Consider the following 27,193-nt stretch of genomic DNA (forward strand, 5'->3'; position numbering starts at 1 on the left):
AAAACATGGAGACCTGGGAGAAGGGTCAGAATCTGCAGGAGCATGGACCATTATAAGGAATAAGGAAAATACAAGATAGAACATAGGGGGGGAATCAAATCAGTATCTTATATGACTGTATACTAATGTGAGAAGTGTGGGGAATAAGCAGGAAGAACTTGAAATGCTAGTTAATAAACACAACTATGACATAGTTGACATCACAGAGTTGGTGGGATAATACACATGAGTGGAATATCGGTATAGAAGGATACAGCTTGCTCAGGAAGGACAGGCAGGGGGAAAAAGGAGATGTTGCCTTATATATTAAAATGTATACACTTGGACTGAGGTTGAGATGAAAATAGGAGACAGACAGACAGAATAAAAGGGGTAAAAAAAAGCAAGGGTGATGACATAGTAGGGGTCTACTACAGACTCCCCAACCAGGAGGAAGAGATAGTGAGGCTTTTTTTCAAACAGCTAACAAAATCATCCTAAGCACAGGACTTGGTGGTGATGGGGGACTTTAACTACCCAGACAGCTTTTGGGAAAATAATACAGTAGGGCACAGATTATCCAACAAGGTTTTGAAATGTATTGGAGACATTTCTTACTTTAGAAGGTGGACAAAGCAACTAGGGGAGAAGATATTCTAGATTTGATTTTGACAAATAGGGAGGAATTGGTTGAGAATTTGAAAGTCGAAGGCAGTTTAGTTGAAAGTGATCATGAAACGGTAGAGTTCATGATTCTAAGGAATGGTACGAGGGTAAACCGTATAATAAAGATAATGGATTTCAAGAAGGCAGACTTTAGCAAACTCAGGGAGTTGGTAGGTAAGATCCCCTGGGAAGCAAGTCTAAGGAGAAAGTTTGAGAGAGTTGGCAGTTTTTTAAAGATACATTATTTAGGGTGCAAGAGCAAACTATCCCACTGAATAAGAAAGATAGGAAGTATGGCAAGAGACCACCCTGGCTTAAACAGGAGATCTTCAATGATCTAAAAATCAGAAAAGAGTCCTACAAATATTGGAAACTAGGTCAAATTACAAAGGATGAATATACACAAATAGCACAAGTATGTAGGACAAAATTAGAAAGAACAAGTCACAAAACAGAATTAAACTAGCTAGAAACATAAAGGGTAACAAGAAAACATTCTACAAAGACATCAGAAGCAAGAGAAAGACCAAGAAAAGGGTAGGCCCATTCCTCAATGGGGGGGAACAATATCAGAAAATAGGAAAATGGCAGAAGTGCTAAATGATTTCTTTGTTTCAGTTTTCACCAAAAAGGTTAGTAGCAATTGGAGATCTAACATAGTGAATGACAGTGAAAATGAGGTAAGATCAGAGGCTAAAATAGGGAAAGAACAAGTTAAAAATTACTGAAACAAGTTAGATGTCTTCAAGTCACCAGGGCCTGATGAAATACATCCTAGATTACTCAAGGAGCTGACTGAGGAGATATCTGAGCCATTAGTGATTATCTTCAAAAAATCATGGAAGACAGGAGAGATTCCAGAGGACTGGAAAAGGGCAAATATAGTGCCCATCTATAAAAAGGGAAATAAGGACAACCCTGCGGAATTACAGACCAATCAGTTTAACTTCAGTACCTGGAAAGATAGTGGAGCAGGTAATTTGTAAACACCTGGAAAATTATAAGGTGATAAGTAACAGCCAGCATGGATTTGTCAAGAATAAATCATGTCAAACCAATATAATGCTTTCTTTGACAGGGCAACAAGCCTTGTGGCTGGGGGAGGGGAACGCTAGATATGGTATACCTTGACTTTAATAAGGTTTTTGATACTGTCTCACATGACCTTCTCATAAACGAACTAGGGAAACACAAACTAGATGGAGATACTATAAGGTGGGTGCATAACTGTTTGGAAAACTGTTCCCAGAGAGTAGTTATCAGTGGTCCACAGTCAAGCTGGAAGGGCATATTGAGTGGGGGTCCTGCATGGATCAGCTTTGGGTCTAGTTCTGATCAATATCTTCATGAATGATTTAGATAATGGCATAGAGAGTACAGTTAGAAAGTTTGCAGACAATACCAAGCTGGGAGGGGTTGCAACTGCTTTGGAGGATAGGATTATAATTCAAAATGATCTGGAGAAATGGTCTGAAGTAAATAGCATGAAATTCAATAAGGATAAATACAAAGGACAATCAGTTGCACACATACAAAATGGGAAATGTCTGCCTAAGAAGGAGTCCTGCAAAAAGGGTTCTGGAGGTTATAGGGTATCACAAGCTAAATATGAGTCAACAGTGTAACACTGTTGCAAAAAAAGCAAACATCATTCTTCCATGTATTAGCAGGAGTGTTGTAAGCAATACATGAGAAGTAATTCTTCTGCTCTACTCTGCGCTGATTAGGCCTCAACTGGAGTATCGTGTCCCGTGCTGGGCGGCACATTTCAGAAAAGGTGTGGACAATTTGGAGAAAGTCCAGAGAACAGCAACAAAAATGTTTAGAAGTCTAGAAAACATGAGCTATGAGGGCAGATTGAAAGGTTTGTTTAGTCTGGAGAAGAGAAGGCTGAGGGGCGGGTGTGGTGATAGTTTCCAAGTACATAAAAGGTTGTTACAATGAGGAGGGAGAAAAATTGTTCTCCTTTACCTCTGAGGATAGGACATGGAGCAATGGGCTTAAATTGCAGCAATGCAGTTTAGGATGGATTTAGGAATAACTTCCTAACTGTCAGGTGGGTAAGCACTAGAATAAATAGCCTTTGGAGATAGCTGAATTTCCATCATTGGAGATTTTTAAGAGCAGGTTAGACAAACACCTGATAGGGATGGTCTAGATAATACTTAGTCCTGCAATGAGTGCAGGGGACTGGACTATATGACCTCTCAAGGTCCCTTCCAGTCCTCTGATTCTATATACAGTATTAGAAAAGGCTTATTTGTAGCTATATTGCTTTCTGAAGTCCACCCACTGCACACAGACCTTACAGAATGGATAACTGCAATCCCACTCTGTTTTGCTCTCTGGGAGTTCCCTTGTCCCATTTTTTCCCTAGACCAGTAAAAATACAGTAAAGTTAGAGCTGGTCAAGAGTTTAATTTTGAATTTTTGATGAATGTTTTCAACCACAGCCCCTTCTAGAAAAGCCACTAACATAAGGGTTTAATTGTTTGTGCGTTGGGGTTAATTCTGTCTGGTATAAAATGTAGTCTTGTATCTTAAAACATCTTGTTGGCTCTCTGTGCACACCCTCTCCTGCCCCCTTAGATAGGTACATGGCACTCTTTTGGTACAGCTGGGAAGTCACATACCACTCACATTCATTTTCCTATCCACTTATACCCATGTGTAACATGCACTACTGCTCAGTCACCAGTTAACTTATCCCAGGACTCCACTGGGAGCTGCAACTGCTTACCCAATGGTGCATTTGGCCTATGCAATCTGCACGGCAGGACAGAGACACATTAGGAGAAAACTATAGGTACAGTACAGTGTACTTAATCTATAAACAGACTATGAAAAGAAAAAATAATTATTCCCCAAATGCCTTCTAAGCTTAAGGGCTAAATTTCCAAAGAACTGTGTGGGGAGTTGTATGAGTAAATCTCATTATTGTTAACAGGATTTGTATACTTATCTCCCCATGCAGTGTTTAAAAACACACAGGAACAAAAAAGGCCAAATACAAAACACTCAGTGCACAGTCAGTTCACAAATTCTCTTCTATGGTTTAATATTTGGAAGACTCATATAGTCATGGCACTTGAAGTATGTTCCAAACACAGGTAACAGACAACTACATAATTGACCGGTACTTTCCTGATGTATAACTTTGCGATTGGTACATTCTGCAGTATAATTCCCAAGCTAGGACTCAGACTCGGATTTTACAATTGAATCCACAAGGACAAACACTCTCGTCACACAGAACCCACTTGAGCCAATGAGGCTCCACATGAGATAAGGTTTTACCCACGCAGTTCCATTTGCAAGATCAAGACCTTCATTCTCTTTAGTTTTCTCTTTCCTAATGAGATCTGTCAATGACTTACACTTATTAGGTGGGCAATGGATGTTAATGGGATGAGATTTTAAATATGCTACTTCAAAATTATATGAATAAATCATATAAATTTCAGTGCTGCCTTTCACCACGTCTTCTCCTGCATATCAATATCATTTTTATTACCTCTGTTATGAAAAAAATTGATGTATAAAGTACATGTACAGTAGTTGACTTTGAAGAAGTCTAAAGGTGATGGGCCAAGCTTGCCTACATTTTCAATTATGGTTACAAATAATTTTAACTAGCCTGATGTTATTAGCTAACATTAGAATTGTTTGATTTAACAAGAAAACCAGATTTTTTTTATTAATAATAGTGCTTGGTTCTGATCTTGTTTATACCAGTTTTACACTGGTGTAACCAGTGGTGAGCTAGCGCCGGTTCGTACTGGTTTGCTAGAACCGGTTGTTAAATTTAGAAGCCCTTTTAGAACCGGTTGTCCCACGAGGGAGAACCAGTTCTAAAAGGGCTTCTAAATTTAACCACCGGCCAAAAGTGGCACCTTAGGCGCCGACTCCGTGGGTTCTCCGGGGCTGGAGCACCCGTGGCAGCTCCCCGCCCAGCCCCAGCTCATCTCCGCCTTCGCCTCCTCGCTGAACGCACTGCCCCACTCTGCTTCTCCGCCCCCTGCCCCGGCTTCCCGCGAAACAGCTGTTCGCGTGGGAAGCCTGGGAGGGCTAAGAAGCAAGCGGCGGCTTCGTGCTCAGGCCCAGGGAGGTGGAGAGGAGCTGGGGGGGGGCGAGGAGGGCCGCCCGTGCCGCAGCAGTTAACCTGGGGGGTGGGGAGGGCCGTGCAGGGGAACCACTCCCCGCCCCAGCTCACCTCCGCCTCCCTGGGCCTGAGTGCAAAGCTGCCGCCTGCTTCTCAGCCCTCCTCAGCTTCCCGCATGAACGGCTGATTTGCGGGAAGCCGGGGGTGGGGGGTGGAGAAGCAGAGCGGGGCGACGCGTTCAGGGGAGGAGCCCATGGAGGCAGAGCAGAGGTGAGCTCGGGCCGAGCGCAGGGTGGGGAGCTACCAGTGGGTGCTCTGCACCCACCAAATTTTCCCTGTGGGTGCTCCAGCCCCGGAGCACCCACGGAGTCGGCACCTAAGGCTCCACTTTTGATGTGATCAGTGGGGGGAGCGGCCGCTCCCCCTGCTCCTCCCCAGCAATGCTACCCCACCTGTAGGAGCCAGAGGGACCTGCCGGTTGCTTCCTGGGAACTGCCCCAGGTAAGCACCGCCGGGACGACCCACCTCGCCCCAGCAGGTTCCTCTGGCTCTTAGGGGCGGGGTGGGCACCCACTACAGTGGTCCACGAGACCTCCTGCCTGGTTCTGGGGGCAGTCAGGACAGGGGAGGGAGGTAGATGGGGCAGGAATCCCAGGGGGTGGGCGTGAGCCACGACCCTCTCATGGGGTGAGGAGGAAACCGGTTGTTAAGATTTTGGCAGCTCATCACTGGGTGTAACAATATAAGTTCCAAAAGAACTGGTATAACAATATAGGTTCCAAAGGAGTTACTCCTAATTTATATTGGTTTAAGTTAGACTATGTTATTTGTGTTGATAGCATGAGCCTGATTCACTTCTGCATTTTTTCTCTTTTATGCTGGTGTAACTTCACTGACATTGATGCAGCTACACCCGTGTAAATCAGAAGTAATACAATGGTGTTTCAATAATTTTTGATAATAGAGACTTTGTTAAAGCATTTGGAAATACAGAATTAAATCCAGTCTCCCTAGATGTAAAATAATTGCTGATAAAACAGTAAATTACAGCACACATCCTATTAGGCTAGATATTGGATTTACTCTGTGGATAAAGCAAGCTCAGGTTAAGCAGGTGTGAGTAGATACTGCTAAATGTTCAGTATTTGCATCAGGTCAGCATTAGACAGTTCTAGGTGTCAGCAGTTTAAATATAGACTTTGCAGAGGACACCTTTAAGATAACTTGCACAAATCTATTCATTTTGCCAAACAGAGACAATAATTGGTAACTGTTGGTATTATGTACAAACACTGTGTTCCTCCAAGAATAACTCAGAGTGATTAGCTCTCAGCAGATCGGCTGTTCTTTTGATGACTCTCGAGTGGCTTTTTGTATGTACGTATATACACACAAGGCCACTGAGACTGAGCACAGCTGATGAGTCATCTCACTGAGTTCTGTTCATCTGTTCCAGAACAGTTCATTGTTTTGTTTCAAAAAGAACAAACTTCTATTTTTAAGGAAGGTTGAGTTTACAACACTTATTAAAAAAGGCCCAGGCAGACATCTTATCTTACGCTGTGACATATAGCAAATTCCTGTTTCAATCAAACAATAATGCTTAGTCTAAAAATGTCATTTGGACATAGAAAAAACAATCTCTTGACTTGTCTCTCTGATACCTAAATGCAGAATTCAAACTTTCCTCCCCGAATCACATCCTAATTCCAGAGGCTAGCAATGGTTCAAAAGTAATTTAAAGCAGAATGCAGTCAGAGTGCTCATCTAGCTTGAGTATAATGATGACTTTTACCTATTCGTCCCATTCCTGTTCTCTTCATATGCAGTTTTCAAACAGGCTATTAGGTGCATACATCTTCATACAAAGCAGCGTGTGAGCTGTGTAACTAAAGTACACTTAGGTGAAAGACCAAGGTGCATTTTGAATCCCTTTGCTTTAAAGGAACACCTCATCTTTTTTGTGCAGGTCCATCCTTGACTGTTTGGAAAGCTAAGGAACACTTCTCACCCTGGATAAACCATGTAACACGTTTAAAAGTTATTTTTAATGATCATTTCTATTTTTGAACCTTGTTGCTGGTGGTGGCTGTCTTACTAAAGAGAGTGACGCCATTTGCAATACTAGTATGGTGGGACTTATCACAGAAATGTAAGGCTGGAAGGGTCCTCAAGAGGTCATATCCCCTCTCCCCCCAGACCCCTATGCTGAAGCAGCATTAAGGCAGGATTTAAGTATTTCCAGCTTGTTTGGTATTGATTTAGCAATCACAAGAAGAGCTTTAATTCTTGCAAGTTAAATCTTTTGTTTAAATAAATATAAATAAAATCCATTTGGTGATTGCTAACCCAGTATTAAAATGTTTTTTTTTCTGGTATAGTTATAAAAAGAAAAGGAGGACTTGCGGCACCTTAGAGACTAACCAATTTATTTGAGCATAAGCTTTCGTGAGCTACAGCTCATGCATCCGATGAAGTGAGATTGAACAATTAGACTAACCAGCAAATAGTGGCAGTGGAAAGGACTGTAGCAGAGGGAATGCAAAAAAAACTCAGTAGAGACATATGGAAAATATAGTATAGCAGAATTTTGAATGAAATATCCCCAAAATAGGATGGAACTATGGGAACTGAGGGCCCTCAGCGGCAACACAATAAGGTAATAATAACAAACATACCATGACACTTTTGCAAGAGGTGGGATTATAGTCTTTGGATGAATGCAACCTGTGAGGGTAATGTGGGTAGTAACAATATACAATACTTCAGAGCAGGTACTATAGACCACCTTACTCTCACCCTGTGTTATGCTCCCACAGTTTTACTCAGTGGAGGCAACTGAAACAAGAGGTGACTGTTGGCAGGGCATTTTGTGTGAGAAGTCCTCAACCCTAGAATCTGCTTCCCTACTTGGTCGACCAAGGGCCAGATATGTTAACTTTCCAGACCCATTACAAAGGTCCTATTTTTTCCATAGTTTGTTCTGTTTGCCAGAAGCTGGGAATGAGTGACAGGGGATGGATCACTTGATGATTACCTGTTCTGTTCATTCCCTCTGGGGCACTGGCCATTGTTGGAAGACAGGATACTGGGCTAGATGGACCCTTGGTCTGACCCAGTATGGCCATTCTTATGTTCTTATGAAAACTGCTGGTCCAGAAGTACTGGAATTGTATACCATACTGGGGCAGAAACTTCATATTTTTTTTGTAAGATGCAAACTTTAAGACAAGGAAGAGGTGATGCTTCCTGGGGGCAGCCAGGGCTATGAGGCACCTTGCTCCCACCTGCCCTTAGCATGAGGAAACCTCATCTGTGCCTCCTGTGAGTCAGCTCCCCAACTCCACTAGCCACAGACAATACGAAGCACTTCACTCTAGGCCTCACAGGCCCTGCTGTTACTCTGCAGGTCCACAGCTGGCACACTGCAACCCTCCCCAGCCCCTGGTCATTCACAGATTCACTCGTTCCAAAGGCATAGTACACCCCAGCTTACTGTTTGCACCTCAGATCATTACTCTGCTTTACACACAGCACTTAGATATGTTTATAGTGAAATCAAGTAAAGTTTATTTAACAAAGCACATAGATTCAAGTGGAAGCAAACAGAAATATTGGAAATAAATAGTTATATATAAAATAACATGCATTCTAGAGCTTAGACTTAATTAACAGGATATTCTCATGTCTCACCAAGTATTGCTCACCTAACACCCTTGCAGCACTTTACAACCAGGCTGGCTGTGCCCCTCCTTTCATGAGACAAGCATGCTGTCAGCTTGCATTCTATATGAAGGACCTAGTGTGTCTCTTTGAACACCAGGGTATACCAGAATGCTCTTTTGTGTCTCTTTTCCTAAACAGGACACCCCTGGCTGGCTGTTTATTCCTCTGGACTATCTCTCTTGTAGAGTTCACAATGTCTTCTTTTGCCTGTGTCTCAGTATGCCAATAGGCATACACTATGATGCATTCAATACACAAATGGCCAGACAGGGAGATAGGTATCTGCCCCTGCCTGAAAGGCACTTTTCCAAGATACGTCACCTCTTGGAGACCTACCTTAACTCCAAGACCTTAAGAACATAATTTTCAGTATAGATTCATAACTCCTTAAATATTATTCATACATACATTTCACAATGATGATAATAACCAGTGGGCTACTGGCTCTTAGTAGAAACTTCACATGCCACTCTTTGGTGGACTGTTGTCCACCAAATATCCAATGTGGGGACCCTGTAAAATCCTCTTCACCCCCTGTGACCTCTGACAGTTGGCATCAAGGGGTCCCTAGCTCACAGAACAATTGAACCCAATACATTTTTTGAATTTCAGATTCCAAATTTTGCTACAATATATTTTAGGTATATCTCTCGTGAGGGTTGTTTTTTTTTGCATTTCCTCTGGTACAGCCCTCTCCACCGTCACTAGTTGCTAGTTCGCTTAAATGTTCAATCAGTATAAAAAACTGATATCTATATAGATATATATATATATATATAATATACTGATTGAACATTTAAGCGAACTAGCAACTAGTAACAGTGGAGAGGGCTGTACCAGAGGAAATGCAAAAAAAAAAAAGAAACACACAAAAACCCTCAGGAGAAATATATATATATATATATATAAAATAACACATACACACATTTCACATTTGGCTGCATGCCTATACACCTGATTAATTCTCTGGAGAAATTATACCAATTAAAGACAGAAAAGTAGAGGGCTTGGTAGAATTAAAGGCAACAAAAATATAGCTGAAAAAACTAAGAGTTAAGAAACAATGTAAGAGCTATACACTTGGGATTTAGTTGAGCATTAATTTAAGGAGCCAGAAGAGAGTTGACAATAATGCAGAAGGAACAGTAAAAAAAAAAAGGAATCACAATTGTACGGTAAGAACAGAAAGGTAAGAATGAATAAAACCAGCTGTCAAACTCATGAGATTTTGTGCCTCCAGAGAATTCTGTGCCCATTCCCCCCCTCCACGCTTGGTTATTAGCAAAGTTTTTACTTGTGAAAACAGTAAAAGGTTGGCAAGTCTGCTGTTCATGTGTCTCAATGACTGTGGTAAAGTGCAAGCCATACAGAGATGAAAATAAGAATTTTAGATCAGCTAGAAAACAAATAACACTCTGCTAGTCATTTTAAAGAAAAATGTCTGAGTTGTCATTATTAGAAACTTTTTTCTGTTAGAGAATTTCTCTACCTGTGATATTTTTCATCCTACTTTTCATTAGTGAAAGGAAGCATAGTTCAAAAAAATCAAACAGCTCCATATAATATTTTAGTTGTACTGGTGTTAATTGTGAAGGGAGTTGGTTTTTTTTTTCCTCACAGTAGTCTTTCAGTGTCTCTCTTGTGTTTTCTGTGCTGGAACTCAGTCACTGCACTGAAATGGGAGTTTTAAAATTCACCCTTATGGAAGGATCCTATAAAATGTAATAGGGATAAAAACTGTAGGGTTCCTAGAAAAATAACTTTAAAAGGCTTAGAGAACAATATTCATAGAGAATAATATTCTATAGGAATCACCCTATAGAATTCTTTAGCAAAGGTACATTTAGTTAGATTAAATTTCACAGGACTCTTCCATTCTGGCAGGCAGCCTACTGTCCACGGCTGGAAGACGGAAACAGAAGGATTATGTTAAACAAGATAATTGTTTGTGGGGCAAGATTGTCATTTTACACCTGCTCGTGTGTGTGGTGCCCTAGGAAGCAGACTGGAAAGCAGATTATGATTCAGAGAATCTTGCCTGATTTCCTTCTGCTCTGCAGAGAAATATATCCTTCATTAGCTCTATACTTGGAACCGGGTATACCCCTCCAATGAAGCAGTGGAAGAAAAGCCAATGCTCTGCCCATCCCGTCTCCCCCTCCCTCCCCATGGGAATGATGTAGCTGACTTGTGGAAGCTACTTTCCCCTACATACAGCTCCACAGGGCATGGGCAGCTGGCACAGGAGAAAGTAATGGGGTGCCTTATAAAAAACCTTTACTCTCCTATGGGGGTATGTGAACTAAGACACAATTTGTCTCTTATTTAATTATATAAGTCTAACATCTTTACATAGAAGCATTCTGCCTTTATTCCAGTAATGCTAGTTCAGATTATGAATTAAACCCCAAGATGTCAGCATGACACAGGTAGAAAACTGGCATTTAGAGACCCCCCCCCTTTTGAAGGACTTATCTTTGGCGGTCTTATCTGTCATTTTTGGGATGTCTCTACTGTGTCCTTTATCTGCTGTTCAGATACCAAACAATTTGTTGCATGCCTTAATACAAAGGGAAAAACTCCTCTCCACCCTCTAATGGTGCACACGTGGTTATATTTATGAGATCTTCATCTTGCCTACTAAAACACTGGTCTTGCAGTAAGCTACAAACAGAACCCTTGGTGCCCGCACTGAGCCCTTTCAGAAGCCAATGGAGCGCTGCATGGATCTATCCATTACAGGACTGGGGCTTTATAACCTGAATTTGTTTCTATCTAGTTTTTAATTCTTCAAATGTTTTTAGACCCATCATCTATTAATGCTTAGATCACAGAATTCCAGATGTTAGGGAGATGAGCTGTATGGTCCAGTAGTGCACAAATTCTACAGTAGTGAGCACAGCACTGGCAACTTTCCAGGAGCCATAAGGCTGTGTCTAATTTGCATATATATGTCTATTGGATTTTAATTAGAGATAAATGTGCACCACTGTTGGTTTTTACTTAGAAAGCATTTTAATTGTACGCAGCATTTTACAACTACTTGTCCTACTTTTTCATTGTGGTGCCCACACACATTATGGAGATTTGAGTCTGCTGGGTGATTATGAAGTTTGGATTTTTTCAGTTTCATAAGAGAAAAACTCTGTTCACAAATAGAAGCCATTCCAAAGAGGTTTGAACAGATAGCAGGCCCCATTCGGTACCCAGAGATCTGTCACTAGGCAGGCATTTATAACAATTCATTGGTTCCTTTACGCAACTTGAGTGGAGCAGAGCATGTAAGCCAATCAGTTCTGGTTGAATACTGTTTGAAAAATGGAAAGAGTTTGCATCTCTTCAGCTGAGGAGAGTCAGCTTGAAGATTTGAGGTTTGCAGAAAGTAGATTCCTTCAGAAAGATGGAAGCATTGCACAGAGCAGAGTTCTCAATGGGTCTCATAGAAAACAGTATGGTATTAAGCACCAGAACAAGACCTGTGGTTATAGCATACATGAGAGCCTGTGTCCAAATGATGTCCTACTCCCATCTGAATCAAGGCTCCTGCACCCATACCCAGCCATGGCCTCAAAAATTTCTATTTCAGAGAACAGAATTTGGTATATAAACAACTTTTTCAGAAAATGTACATTGTCACCACAAGTTAAAGGTCAGTTATTTATTTTAAATCATTGCACAAATCATTGTTAGTCATTTTAAGAGTATCAATGAATAAAAGATCATGGGAACAATTTTCAAAATCACTTAAGTGACTGGCTGCTAAGTCGCTTTTCCAAAGTGACTTGGGGCCAGATTTTTAATGTCGGAAATGTAGGTACCGAAATGCCTTTAAAAATCTGGTCCTTGGACACCTAGGAGTTTAAGTTAATAGGACTAAGGGACTTTAAAATACTTTACCCTTAAAATCCTAAATCTCATTTTCAGAAGAGACTTAGGTGCTTAAGAGCATAAGTCCTATTGACTTTCAATTAGACTTGCATTCCTAAGCACCTAAGCACTAGATCCACAGAGGGATTTAGAGGTCTAACTGCCACTTTAGGCACCTAAGTTCAAGCTTTACACCCTGAAAACCTGCTCTAGTGGTCGCCTTACCCTGTAGACTTCTAAACTTCCTTGGCATCTAAGCTTCCACAGATAAATTCCTTTCGATGACTAACAATCTGAGCACATGCACAGCTGCCTCATTCAAGCCTCGGTTGCATCCTCAGATTGGGCATTGTCATGCTTACCTTACCTGCAGGGCCCAATCCAGTAGGCATGCTCCTAGATCAGGCCCTGTACAAAACACTGGAGGAGAAGGAAGTAGTGGTGCTACTGCCCTCTTAGAGCCTTTAGCCCAGTGGTTAGAGCACACACCCAGTCTGTGGGTCACCCAGGTCTAACTCCTCCCATCTCAGGGGAGTGCCCTAACCTCTGGGCTCTGGGACATTCTGGAGTGAAGCTCTCTTAGCCTCTCCTGTGGAAGGTGTCCACTGTGTATAAATATTTAGATAGTCATTGGTCCAGAGAGAATGAGTCAATAGCCTATTGCACTCAGTTGTGTTCAAGTCTTTGCTCCAGAGAAAGTGGAACAGTTTCAACAGGAGGGAGTGAGAGAGACCTGCCCCAGAAGAGCCCATAGCCCAGTGGTTAGAGCACCCTCCTAAGAGATAGGAGAGGAGGGTTCATAGTGCTGCTCCACATCAGGTAGTGGGTGGAAGTGACCCTAAGTTTCCCACATGCTGGGTGAGTGCTCTAACCAGGGAGCTAAAAGTTTTGGTGGAGAGAAGAAGCAGCACCTCCTCATCCTCAGCTTTTTGTAAGTAAGGGCTTAGGCACTCAGTAAAAGGTTCATGGAGGTAAAATCCAAGCAGAAATAGATGTCTCCATCTGGCCCAGACTTAAATGCCTGATTCCTTTGAGGGGCATTACTTAGGCTACACATCTCTCCTTGGCATTACCTATTGGTTAGCTTAGGCAGCTCCTTGCTCAGCGTGCTGGTTTTTGTGGATCCCATTCTTAGGTGCCTAACTCTCTCATGAATTATATAGTGAGTCTGGGTACGTTGTTCAGGGCTGTGGATTCCATTAGCAGGAGGGCACCTAACATTAGGTGTTGCTACATTGAGTGTAAGTCCCCTTTGAAGATCTAGACCTAAGTGACTTTTGAAAGTCACCTCGACACGTCTAAAAATGTTACATTAAGGCTCAGACTTTTAAAGCCTTGCAACACCTAACCGATTTAGGAGCCTAAATCTCACTTTCAAAAAGGATTTAGACAATTAGGAGCCTAAATCCCATCAGTGTCAAGTGGCTTTTGGCTCTTAAGTACCTAAATCCTTTCTGAGTGCAGAAATGCCTAAATACCTTTAAAAATCTGGGCTCAAGTGTCTAAGTTACTATTGGGGAAAAAAGGAACTTAGGCTACTAAGTCACTTCGGTGTTGCTAAAAATTTTAACCTAAGTCTTTACAGTTTGGGTAAATGGAATATTTAAGACTTTTTTGATTAGGATGATTCCTCTTATGTAGTCAGTGTTTTTCTAAAGCAATAATTCCACGGCAGAGACGCCTACAATTTCATTTCAGTGGACACTGGCAATTTAAATCCAGTGGGACATTCTGATTCTTCATAAAGGAAAATAAAGACACTAAACACACAAGGTTTAATGCAGAACTAGAACACTATTGTATTGCTTATAACAGCAATCATATTAATGCAAATATAAAGATTTAAATAACTGGTAATTAAACCATGTTTTATTTTTTAAAACATATTTAGCTATATAGGAACATCTAGACCTATAGGACCAACATGTGATTCTTCAAAATTAGCCTGTTTATAATTAGAGCTCTGTGAAATTATTTTGGTTTTTTTAAAATAGTTTTTCATTTTATTTTCTGGGATTTTGTTTTAGTTTGTTTTATTGTGAAGGGGCAGGAGGAGGTGAGAAGGTCAGGTCCTGCCCCTGTGGGGAAGTGGGGTGAGGGGCCCTAGGGGGCATTGCAGGGCAAGTCCATCCCGCACTCACCTCTCAGCAACGACTTCGGTCCTGAGTGGCTGGGCCAGCTCCCCATTCCAGGTGTTGTGACCTGGTTTACGGGGTTGCAGCGCTACTCAAATTTGGCACAGCCACCCCTCCATCATTATGGGGGGTGGGGGTGGATGAGCCAAATCAAAGTGAGTGGCATTGTGATCCTGTGCACCAGATCTCAATACCCAGCCTGGGGATCGGGGCCCAGACCCCTAGAACGGGAGCCATAGGAGCCGCTGCTCCAGAGTACATTTTTCATTTAATTTGTGTTATTTCACACTGGTGAAAAACATGGGGCGCTAGTTATGATTCTTATTTTCATTCATGGATGCTTTGGGAATAAATGTGAACCTCACTCTCTGTTGATTATTCTAAAATAATTGATTTTCCTATGGGAGACAGATGGGGATCTTAAAGGTCCCAGCTCATTACTCATGTAATTTTAACACATTAGGACAAGCTATGTTCATACATGGACTATAAGGTGGATAGAAAGCTGGCTAGATTGTCGGGCTCAATGGGTGGTGATCAATGGCTCCATGTCTAGTTGGCAGCTGGTATCAAGTGGAGTGCCCCAGGGGTTGGTCCTGGGGCCGGTTTTGTTCAATATCTTCATAAATGATCTGGATGATGGTGTGGATTGCACCCTCAGCAAGTTTGCAGATGACACTAAACTGGGAGGAGGGTAGGGATAGGATACAGAGGGACCTAAACAAATTGGAGGATTGGGCCAAAAGAAATCTGATGAGGTTCAACAAGGACAAGTGCAGAGTCCTGCACTTAGGACGGAAGAATCCAATGCACCGCTACGGACTAGGGACTGAATGGCTCGGCAGCAGTTCTGCAGAAAAGGACCTAGGGGTTACAGTGGACGAGAAGCTGGATATGAGTCAACAGTGTGCCGTTGTTGCCAAGAAGGCCAATGGCATTTTGGGCTGTATAAGTACGGGCATTGCCAGCAGAACGAGGGACGTGATTGTTCCCCTCTATTTGACATTGGTGAGGCCTCATCTGGAGTACTGTGTCCAGTTTTGGGCCCCACACTACAAGAAGAATGTGGAAAAAATGGAAAGAGTCCAGTGGAGCGCAACAAAAATGATTAGGGGACTGGAACACATGACTTATGAGGAAAGGCTGAGGGAACTGGGGATGTTTAGTCTTCAGAAGAGAATAATGAGGGGGGATTTGATAGCTGCTTTCAACTACCTGAAAGGGGGTTCCAAAGGGGATGGCTCTAGACTGTTCTCAGTGGTAGCAGATGACAGAACAAGGAGTAATGGTCTCAAGTTGCAGTGGGGGAGATTTAGGTTGGATATTAGGAAAAACATTTTCACTATGAGGGTGGTGAAACACTGGAATGTGTTACCTAGGGAGGTGGTGGAATCTCCTTCCCTAGAAGTTTTTAAGGTCAGGCTTGACAAAGCCCTGGCTGGGATGATTTAGTTGGGGATCGGTCCTGCTTTGAGCAGGGGGTTGGACTAGATGACCTCCTGAGGTCCCTTCCAACCCTGATATTCTATGATTCTGTGATTCTACATTAAAGTGGGTATATTTTTTCTCCTGTTTAAGATGCATTAAGTATTGTATAGTATTTAATGTTTCATAAGTACATGTTTTGGTTCCACTTATTCAGGTCTGTAATTTAACATATGCATGTAAGCACATTGCCTTAAACACAGCAGGAGGGAAGTATTTTCTTTTGTTCATTTTACGCTTCTTAAGTTTCTGCTTTTATTTTCATCTCTTTCCTGTATGATAAAATCCTCAGGAACATTCATATTTTTGACCCTGTAATATTAATGAACCATATCGGCACTATATCACAAGTCTCCGATTTTTTTTTCATTTCTGTGGGGATCCGTCCCCACCCAATTAGCTTAACTTGCACCCCTGAGTTGCATTATTTTTTGAAATGTTGTTTAAATATTCTGCTGTTACCTAGGGGTTAAGCAGGTAGGATGATTGCACTAATAAAAATTGATAAGTAGTCAGGTTATCCTTTCTAATTTATTACCATGGCAACAGACAGCACATGTGGCTTGTTGCTGAAGAACAGAATGCTAATAATCAAATGTGTCTTACCCAAATGAATATATAACACATCTTACCAATACAGTGCCTTGACATTGTATACATTACTGAACTGCAGCACACATTAATTCTGCATCTAAGTTAGTTGATGCATATGCTCTGGAGAACAAAAAAAAAGAAAAAGAAAAGAAAAAGTATCTCTGATACATCGAGTCTGTTCATTTAAAATAATGTCTTTTAAATAGTGTACAGCAAAAGATTTAAGTATCTAACTCTTGTCTTGTTTATTTCAGTAGGTGGCTTGTATACTAGGAACATGCTGTAATGCACAGTCATTGTGACATGGCATAAAAGAACTGACACTGCCCAGGAGTTCGATTAAGTAACAATCTCTGGGGAAAAAAATGATCATTACTAGAAGTTAATGGTTGGTTTGTTAGTTAATGGCCCAAGGCAAAGCTGAGGGCAGTTAAGGCTCTAACAAGCTGGTTGTGAATTGTGGCAATGAGGGATTTTAAGGGGATTCTTCTTTGCTATTATATATTACATTTAATGGTTTGTGATAGCAATAATGTGCTCTTTAAGGCAATGGTTGTAACAGAGGACATTACTGGAAACATCAGTTGTTTCAGGGAAATAGACAATTGATTTTCTACCAGTAAGGATAAGAATATGCACTATTAAATATGTAACTCCAGGCTTTTGCTTCATGTCATGCATACATCTTTCAATGTATTGGCAAGAAGTGAAAGGACACTAGAAAAGGTCTGTATACTTCATTTCGCTTATGTCACAGTCGGGGAAACAGATTATCCCAAACCTTCACAAGCACAAAAGTGTCCTCCAGGCCACCTGTAGTTAGGCAGTGTGGCCTCCCTCCGAGCCAGAGGGGGAGGAACTACCATCCTTGCCCAAGCGGGCAGAGCCCGGCCTGCGTCACCCCTCCCACTGGAAGTACACCGCTGGAACAGGAACTATAAAGGGCAGAGCCTCCCACTCAGTTGGAGCTGGGACACCAGGGGAGGCAGACTGATCCTGCTTATTCCCGGCCATTGACCCTGCTGCTGAAAGGGTTGCCAGCTTTCTAATTGCACAAAACTGAAGACCCCTGCCCTGCCTCCTACCCTGCCCCACCCTTTTTCCTTGGCCCTGCTCCCACTCACTCCATCCACCCTCCCTCCATCACTTGCTCTCCCTCACCCTCACTGACTTTCACCAGGCCGGGGCAGGAGTTTGGGTGTGGGAGGGGGGTGAGGGCTGTTAGGTGGGGCCAGGGATGAGGGGCTCAGAGTTCAGGAGAGGGCTCTGGGTTGGGGAAAGGGATTGAGGTGCAGAGAGGGTGTGTGTGGACTCCGGCTGGGGGCGAAGGCTATGGGTTGGGGCTGGGGATAAGGGGTTTGGGGTGAAGGAGGGGACTCCAGGCTGTGTGTTGCGGTGTTAGGGGGTGCGGGCTCTGGGAGGGAGTTTGGGTGTGGGAGGAACCCAGTTCAGTGGACCCAAAATCAAAATGCTGGGGTAGGTCATTCTGCTTCTGTTTTTACCCAGAGTTTTGTTCCATTGAGAAGGCCATTTTGCCTCTACAAAGTTGTTGAGGTACAAGTTCCGTTCACTTCACAGAAGGTTATGGAGTAATTGGGTTTTAATCAGTTTCCTGGAGGTTTAAAAGTATCTCGATAAACTGAAATGGTTGTTGAACATTGCCAGAATGTTATAGTAAAGTAGCTTCACAATGAATCTGAGGTGAGGTAATTTCAGATAAAACAGGGTGCCATAAAACTGTCATGAACATAAAAGCAAGCTGCATTTACAGTATGATTGCTTTATATTCATTATGAACATTTGCAGGGAGCACTATTCAACATTTATACTGTAAAATATCCATTTTTGTAGGTAGAAGAAGGTTGCACATTCTAGGAGTAGGTGACTCTGGACTAAATTGAGTTCTGGTCCGGGGTTTTATTTTTGGTACCCAACAGTTCGGAGTCAGAACATAAAGAAGAATTGACATCATCCTCTATCCTCTGTCTTCATAATCTCTCAGGAGCTGAGACTCCAAATTTTGAAATGTTGAAAAATGATTTTTTTACTTGGTATTTCAGGGGCCCTGTATATATTGTTACAATAAAAACAAATCTAACACTGAAAAGTTAGATAATGTCAGAACTAAGGCTGCCTGTCTCCCTTCTGCATATGCACTATGGTACAGTCTTTAATATCATGATCATATACTATTTTGTTCCACAAGACCCCACATTCAGTGCACAGGATGGACCTGCTGCGGGAGTGGATCAGAATAGTGCAGTGAATGAGGCTATTACCTATAGAACCCTTGCTTCATTTGTTCCAGAAAGTATGTAATTGCACACGCCTACAGCTCAGAGAGCAGCACACTGTCACCAGTGAGATTCTAACCCAGGCAGACATGTACCTATTGGAATGTAAGTCCAATGCCTTAACTGTTCGGTCAGCCTACAGCTCCCCTGGCAGTGCATGAGGCAGGGGATTGCAGGAAGTGAAAGGAAGGTCTCATGATTAAGGCAGTTGAATGTAATCCTGGGGAACCGGATTCTGTCCCTGCCTCTACCACAGAGTTCCTATCTGATCCTGGGATAATTTCTTAGACCAAGCTTCTGCTCCCAGGACATGTCACCTTAATGGGACAGGGAGAGGCAGGCCCATTGGCCTGACCTCACAGAGCAGCCCAAATGCACTGAAGGAAGTATGCCAGAAGTTTAAGGAGGGATTGTATACAAGATATACCCCGAGGTGGTATATCTCCACATTGTTTCCTGCTTGTTATGCTTAGCCTTAGGCAGTGAACTATTTGTTCAAATAACAGTGAAAAGAGGGAGGCGAGTGAAGAGAGATATGGACAGAAAGTAGAGAAATAAGGGCAGGGGACAGAAACAGGGAATGGGGAGAAAGATAGAAACATGGTTCTGTAATTGGAGAGAGCTGGATGGGAAACCGGGAGTGAGGGAGATGATACTGGGAACAGAGATGAGAAAGGGGTCTTTAAAACAGGGAGTCGTGTGAGTAGAGCAGTGGTTCCAAAACTTGTTCTGCCGCTTGCGCAGGGAAAGCCCCTGGCAGGCCAGGCTGGTTTGTTTACCTGCCGCGTCCACACGTTCGGCCGACTGCAGCTCCCAGTGGCTGTGGTTGGCTGCTCCAGACCAATGGGAGCTGCTGGAAGTGGCGCGGGCCGAGGGACGTACTGCCTGCAAATATATCACAAAGAGACACTCCCTGCCTCAAAGGGCTTATGCTGGCTCCAGCATAGATCCTTTTTGTTACCCTGGACTAAGTCATTAATTAGCCCCTTTGCCTTCATTTTTCCATTTCTAAAATGAGGATTAAAAGTAATACTTATCTACCTACCTTATGGGAAGTTAGGGGAACTAAATAGTTGGGCCCTGGTTTTCAGAAGTGCTGAGCACTCACAAAAGCAGCAAAAGTCAATGGGAGCTGTTAGTGCTCATCACCTCTGAAAAATCAGGCCTTTAATATTTGACAACCAAATGTGTTGCATAAGTGTTAAGTATTATTAGTGCCCTGTGTACATTGTGTTCCCTCAGTTGCGTCAGATCATGTCTAATTAGGATATTTCAAATAATTCCCCTCTATGTCTGGAGAGGAAATTAAATCAGAAAGTCTTCTATACATCTGAAAGCATTTTATGTTAGAGTTTGAGAGAAGGAAGAGACAGACACAGTGATTGGGTGGAGCGGGGGAAATTATATTTATCAGGAAGACAGAAGCCTTAGGCAGTGAACTGTTTGTTCAAACTACAGTAAGAAAGAGGGAGGAGAGTGAAGAGATATATGGACAGAAAGTAGAGAAATAGGGGCAGGGAGTGGGGGAAAAGGGTCCTTGAAGCAAAGATAAATAGAAACAAGGTTCTGTCATTGGAGAGAGCTGGGTGGAAAACAGGGAGTGAGGGAGATGAGACTGGGAATAGAGGTGAGAACGGGGTCTTTAAAATAGGAAGTCATGTGAGTAGAGAATGGTGGGTTCAGAAAAATGAGCAGAAGTCATGCCAAGATTCCCTGTGCCACCCTAATTTGACCCCATTGTGCAAATACATTTATGCTACAGTTTTGAATTACACAATCACAAAAGATTTTTCCACCGGAGCTCTGCCTCATTCAGGATGCAGGATGGATGGTGCTCTGGGGATGAATTAGAGTTGTGTGATGAAGTAGACTGCTGTTGCTAAGACTAGAGGTGACCAGAGGATGACCATTCCATTTTATGGCAACTTTCAAGATTTCAAATTTTGGTTTTGCTCGGCATTGGAACAAAACCCAAATCTTTCAAATGTTTGCACAAAGATGGAAATGTGTAGCAAATACCATTTGCAGATTGCAGCCGGAGCTTTTTCACTCCACTCTATTTTTTTTTTCTGATTTGTTTCTCCATTCTTTTAAACTTATTTCTAATGGAAAGGTAGCTGATACAAGCAGTCACAAAGAATTTCCTAGAATTCTATGGAGAATCTAATAAACAAAACAATTTCTCTGGCAAGTTGCTCCATGTAAGCAACAAGTGGTCTGTCTATCAACAACAACTTGTATGCAGCTAGTAGATGAGTAAATTTTATACAGAAGCATTAGGATACAACTGGGAAAACAGAGAATGACCGTGCAACAGTATGATGGGAAAATGGTCTATGAAATTAATTAGAATGGGGAAACAACTGACTTCTGAGAAAATCTAGAGGGGAAAAATAAGCACAAGAAAAACATTAACTGGGGGGAAATTGTTTTCACCTTTTGGCTTGATGAATTATTAATTCCCTTGTTTTTGGTGGAGTTCCACAAGTGAGTGAAAGAACCAGCCCCTACCACCCCCCCCCCCCACTGCATTAAAAAAACCCAGGAAGAATAGAAATAGAATTTTTCTCAGAGGTGTGCTCAGCAACACGGTTGTTTGTTCTTTGATTTTTCTGAGGAGGAATACATCTTTTGGAATGCAAGTAAATCTTCAAAAGGGAATTTTTCCTTTGGAATGCAAATCATAGTGATGCTCCCATGCTATCCAAGAAATACAGAAATAATACTTTGTACTGTTATAGCTATTGCATTTACAGATGTGAAAGCATTGCACAAACAGTAATGAATTTAGCTTCAGAATCCCCTGGGAATCAGGTAAACATTATAATCCATATTTACAAATGGGGAAATTGAGATACAGTTTAAATGCCCTGATCTTGTGCGTGTGCTTAATTTTATGCATGTGATATCAGGGGGACCACTCAAATGTGTAAAGTTAACATTTCAGTAAGTATTTGTGCATTCAGGGCCTAAGTGAACTGTTCAAGGTAAAGTCAGTTAACAGAGCCAGGACTGGAATGCAGAACTCTGGGCTCTCAATCCTGTGTGTTTACCACAATAGTACAGCATTCTTCCTCCTCCCAAGTCTTTGGAGAGATGGTCCTTCTGGAAGCGGCTTGCTCTAAGAATCTTAGTTTTCTATGCTTTCTATAAAGCATTACTGCCCATAACAAATTAAGTTTCTTCGGCTTGAAATGAAAAGTTGCAGCTCTCAACAGTGAATGTGCTGAGCTGTATTATATTTCATATTGGGGCCTGTAATTTGAACTATGGGTAATGGCCATTTAGCCAACACATGTCATCTTCCTTTTGTGCAATGGGAAGTGAATACAAAGTTTTCAGGAGAAATTCATTACCACATTGGACTGCAAATCTCTCATTTTAAATCTCCTCCTTATTTATAACTTAGAAGCAAATAAAAATGAACAGCGGGACTTGTCTCAAGCTGAAAACCATTCTGACCTTAGAAACAGCAATATAACAATGTTGCTGCAGGCTTAGCTGTTGGAATAGCAGTTCTGTTAAACCTAAAAGAGGAAGGAAAGAAAAGATCATGATTTATTGACGTGTTGTTCTTTCTGTTTTGGACTTAGTGGTTTGGTACCAATCCTCTACACAGAGATTGATTATTTAGTAGTACTAGGAAGAAGGGGAATATAAGGGTTATGGGTGGGGCTGCTCAAAGTGATCAAAAATATTTGCTGAGAAAATCTAAAGGGTTCTTGTAGAGTAATTTCAACTGAAAGACCATAACATCTTTAATGGAAAACGCATGCAGTCAATGTGGTACATGGAGTTTCTGTTCTCATTGTCTGTATGACAGTTCACAGGAATCAGAGGATCTAAGGAGCAGTCAGAGAGGCAAACTGAACTGTATTTCAGTTTAAAATGTTAACTCTTGCCCTTAGCCCATGGAACTGGGATTTCTCAACATGAATAGAAAACTAGATGTGCAAACAGCAGAAATCCAAAGCATAACAATCAAAAACCAAATCCCAACCCTCCAAACTCTTATTTAATAACCAAATAAATATTCATTGTTTTACCTAGTCCTGTTTTTTTATGTTTCATTCTGTGAGGGGGTGTGTGGAGCTACATGATGGCAGGGGAACACTGTGAAGGATACCTCCCTGAACTCCATAGTACATAGTTCCCTATGTCCAAAGCAAGACCCTTGAGTGGTGCATTATACTCCTTTCTGTGCAGCTGGCTCCATCCCTTCCTTGCCCTTTTCGGAAGGCTTTCCTGCATCCTGGAGGTGTATAGATGAAGCAGCCTCTGTGCTTTGTTGAGTGCAGAGACTGCATCATGCCCCACTGCTGTGTGTGAGTCTTTTCACCTTTGCACCCCCAGAGCAATCTTCCCCCAGGAATTTACTCATCAGCCCACAAATGACTACCCTAAGTATGATCATTATAGTCATGTGCTGATACAAACGCTGTGAAGCTCAAGCACTGTTGAATTAAACAACAAATTCTAGTAATTGAAAACCAATATTTTGTCAAGCTGCCATCTGCAGGTGTTTAGCTGCAGACCAATGATGCACCAGCTGAGTCTGATGTATAAGACATTGAGACACTGCTGAGAATTAATTGGTGAATTAATTAGAATTAAAAATTAGCAAACAGAGCAGGATACTGGAAGCAGTCTATCAGTGTGGCTATTTTCACTATGGGAGTTTCCCTTTCTCCTGCTGGGTTCATGGTGTCAGTCCATAGGCTGAAGGTGAGAAACAGTTCAGAACATGTGGCCATCAGCTCTGAAATAGCTACCAGCATTTTGTATCAACATAGAAGGCTGGCATAATCTAACCCTTTGCTTAGGCTGCATTTTCAGGCACTGTTGAATGAAGTTAACAATTGCTTCCACTAAGGAAGTATATTGTTCTATAAATAAACACAAACATCTATAAATTGACTTGTTAAATTCCCAGCATCTGGTTTACATTTGTTACAGAAGAGAGAGAGAGAGAGGAAAAAATACCCTGGTACAAATTAGGTCTGAAAAACTGAACCCTTAAAACAAGTCTCAAGAGTTAAAAATTGTTTCTTTGTCAATGTAGATACAAGATAGTGCTGATGTAACGTATGCCACTGTCATCAGTTACTGAGGCTAAACTCTCTAACCAGCTTTACAGACTCAAACTAGTAGGCCTTTTGCGAATCAGTGACAAGGACGATGTTTTATTGCTCAGTCGCTATAATTCACACTGCCTGTCTCTTTTACTTCTATGCCCAGCATCTTCTTGTCACATTCACTTAATGCTCCGTGGCCTATATTTCTGCTTCCTGGTTGTAGAATGCAGTAGGATAGTACAGAGGCCTGTACCACTATGTTCTGCTCTGCTTCTTTTAGAATGTATCCCATAAACCTATCATCAGGGAGCAATGAGCAAAGTCAGACACAGTTCACATGAAGGGCCTGGAGGATGTGCACAGCTAATTGAAATGCCCTGAGCTTGCAATGCCCATGCAATGCCTCATGTCCAGACAACCACCTTTGCAGGCATTTTAAGTGTTGCTTGTAACCACCCCATTGCAAGACCTTGGATGAGGTCTTAAGCCAGATCTGGATGAAGAGGCGCAGTCTATAACAGTGCCAAAGGTCCTATCAGAAATAGTATAGCTGAGAGGAGGAGGAGGAGAAAGAGAAAGGAGGAGACCAACAGTATAGTGCATTCAGACAGAGTCCCTACAGTTGTTCCTTCCACAGAGCAGATATAGCCTCCAAACGATCACAAATTAATTACTGGAGAAGGGTGGAGGAGGTATCCCCAAGAAAGGTAACTTGGGTTCAACCAGAAGTAGTGGCAGAATGAAGGAGACATAATTATCATACTGGTGAAAATCATGCTCCACTTACGCTACTGACTGAACAGTTTTAACAGATTAGGGGGAAAAAAACCAAACAGGATAAAACACAAGAGGAACATAAAATGAGTAAATTAAAAATATGTACAGAAATTCCAAGCTCTGCTTCTAATGAATTCTCCATCCCCACGCCAAAGAACATGAGGCCTTCAAGATGTCCTCTGACATTTGTGTGACAAAGGAAGTACTTCTCCTGAAATCTAGAAACAAAAGCTTATGGCAGGTAAAGCAGTTTCATAAGAAGTGGGGAAGAGCAGGTCAGTCTGGGTTACCCTTTCCCATGGGATCTGGGCACCAGCATGAGAAAGGACCTTCCAGGAGTGCAAGGACGCCCCCAGCACATGTGTTGGGGGAGAAAGAATTCCTGTGCTGCTTCTGTACCCCTATGACATGATTAGAACCTGACATTTTGCTCTTTTTGTCTTGGATATTTGTGATGACCTGCTTAATGGTGGTGAAGGAGAGAAATCAAAAAGAGGATTTAGCGCAGCCTAGTGAACCTCCCACTCTTTGAGACAGAAATATTGCTAGCTAGCTATCTAATCAGATGAGAGTTTAGAGTGAGGGATGAAAAGATGGGCATAGCCTCAGGAGAATGCCATGACATGGAGTGATAAACTCTTTGGGGCTGTGTGCTGAGGGAGGAGATTATGCCTGGGTTTGTCATATGCAGAGAGGACATGGGATGGCTGCATGACGAGGGAAGGCAGGGGATGAGTTGGACAGGGAGGCGTGTTTGTGTATGAGCGGATTTTGGGTTGGAAGGGATTTTAGTGGGTTGGGCTGCCTTTTTTTAAAAAAGTGTTTGTGCATATTGGGAACATATTCTGTAACCAAATGGGCATAATGATTAAGGAAGCACATGATCTTATTTCCTTCTCCACATGTTCCTAGTTCTCCACCTATTGTTTGCAGCTATTACATGTGACTTGTCTGCCGTTAGACTGCAAACTGTTTGTGGCTGGAAATTAATCTAATCTAGTAGACCTGGTTGGAAATGGGGCACATTTTCACATTTTTTTTAAGTGTCCCTTTTTTGTTGATTTAAAAAAAAATCCTTAACTTGCTTTAATATTTAGATTTTATGTAAGGTGCTAGAGCATTGTGGATACAATGAATAAATAATTAAAATTCCCAAATGCCTGATGTGTCATTATACAGATCAGGTGTTGAGGAATAGGCTTACCAGCATGTCCTACAGCTATCATTTAAAAATATTTCTTAAAACACTGGAAGACTGTAAAGGCCTATCCATTTAGCATCTGCATGAATGACTGCTTTTGATCATACCATTAGGTAAGTTTTCACCTATTTCCTATGTTAACCTGATATGGCTAAAGCTTTGAGATGTCCCTGAAATGAAAATCTAGTGGCAGAAAGAAAATTTAATTGAGAATTCTAGAGTGCATTTGATACATGAATCAACACCTGTATGATGATGAATTTGTTTCAAATTTTAAACATTTTAATCTTCAGAAATAATATTTCCCTATTATACTCTGTTCTTCATTCTTTGTGGCCTCAATCCTCTTTTTTTATACAAAAAAGCATTTAAACATTTCACTGTAAGCTTTTTTCATCCAATCTTTCTCCCGTCTATCATCTAAGTCATTTTATATTTGGTTTCTGATATCCGATCCTCCAGAGGAAAAAAGAGGAAGTAGTTTCAGTGAAAATGGAAAATACCATCTGATGTCACAAACAAGATTATGAAGCCCATATGGCAAAAGGGAAAGAAACAAGTGTTAACAAATAGTCTAAGAAGTTAATATGTGTAAAGAGGATGAACTTTCCACTTTAAGAGCAAATTAATTCTTGTTTTTAAATTTACCTCTTTAAAATTTAAATCTTATAATCTAACCTATTTGAGTATATCTCTGTATAAAATAGATTTGTACACAGTGTCAATGACAGTAAATAGCTTGATTGTGCCCTGTAAAGTAATTAGGTAAAAATGGCATTACAGGGTTCTCTATTCAGTGCGTCTGACTGATTTCCAAATAATATTTGCTTTGCTTGAAAGTTAAAAGGGTGTTTTGTTTGTTTTTCCGAATTGCTAAACCCACAGACTAACCTTGGGCTCTGACTCTCTATTTTATACTCAGGGCATGTTTCCACTGCAGCTGGGAATGAGCCTCCCAGCCCAGGTACACAGAATGGAACTAACTTGGCTTGCTACAAGTAGCAATGTGGATGTTGTGGCACTGGTGGAGGCTTGAGTTAGCCATCCGAGCTTGGAACCAGGGGGTTGGGTGGGCTTGACAGTTGCCACCTGAGCCATGACATCCGTTTTTAGTATGCTAGCCTGAATGGAGCCTAGCATGAAGCTGTCTATTAAGGCTGGGAGACTTGATTGCAGTTGCAGTATAAACCTGTTCATGATTACAAGTAATATAGACTTTTCAGGCCAGATTAGGCTAACAGGGACACCTGTGTGTTACAGATGTGGTCTGCTCTGTAATGATTCATGAATAC

This window comes from Lepidochelys kempii, chromosome 3 (assembly GCF_965140265.1).
Source record: "Lepidochelys kempii isolate rLepKem1 chromosome 3, rLepKem1.hap2, whole genome shotgun sequence".
In the NCBI taxonomy this organism is placed as follows: domain Eukaryota; kingdom Metazoa; phylum Chordata; order Testudines; family Cheloniidae; genus Lepidochelys; species Lepidochelys kempii.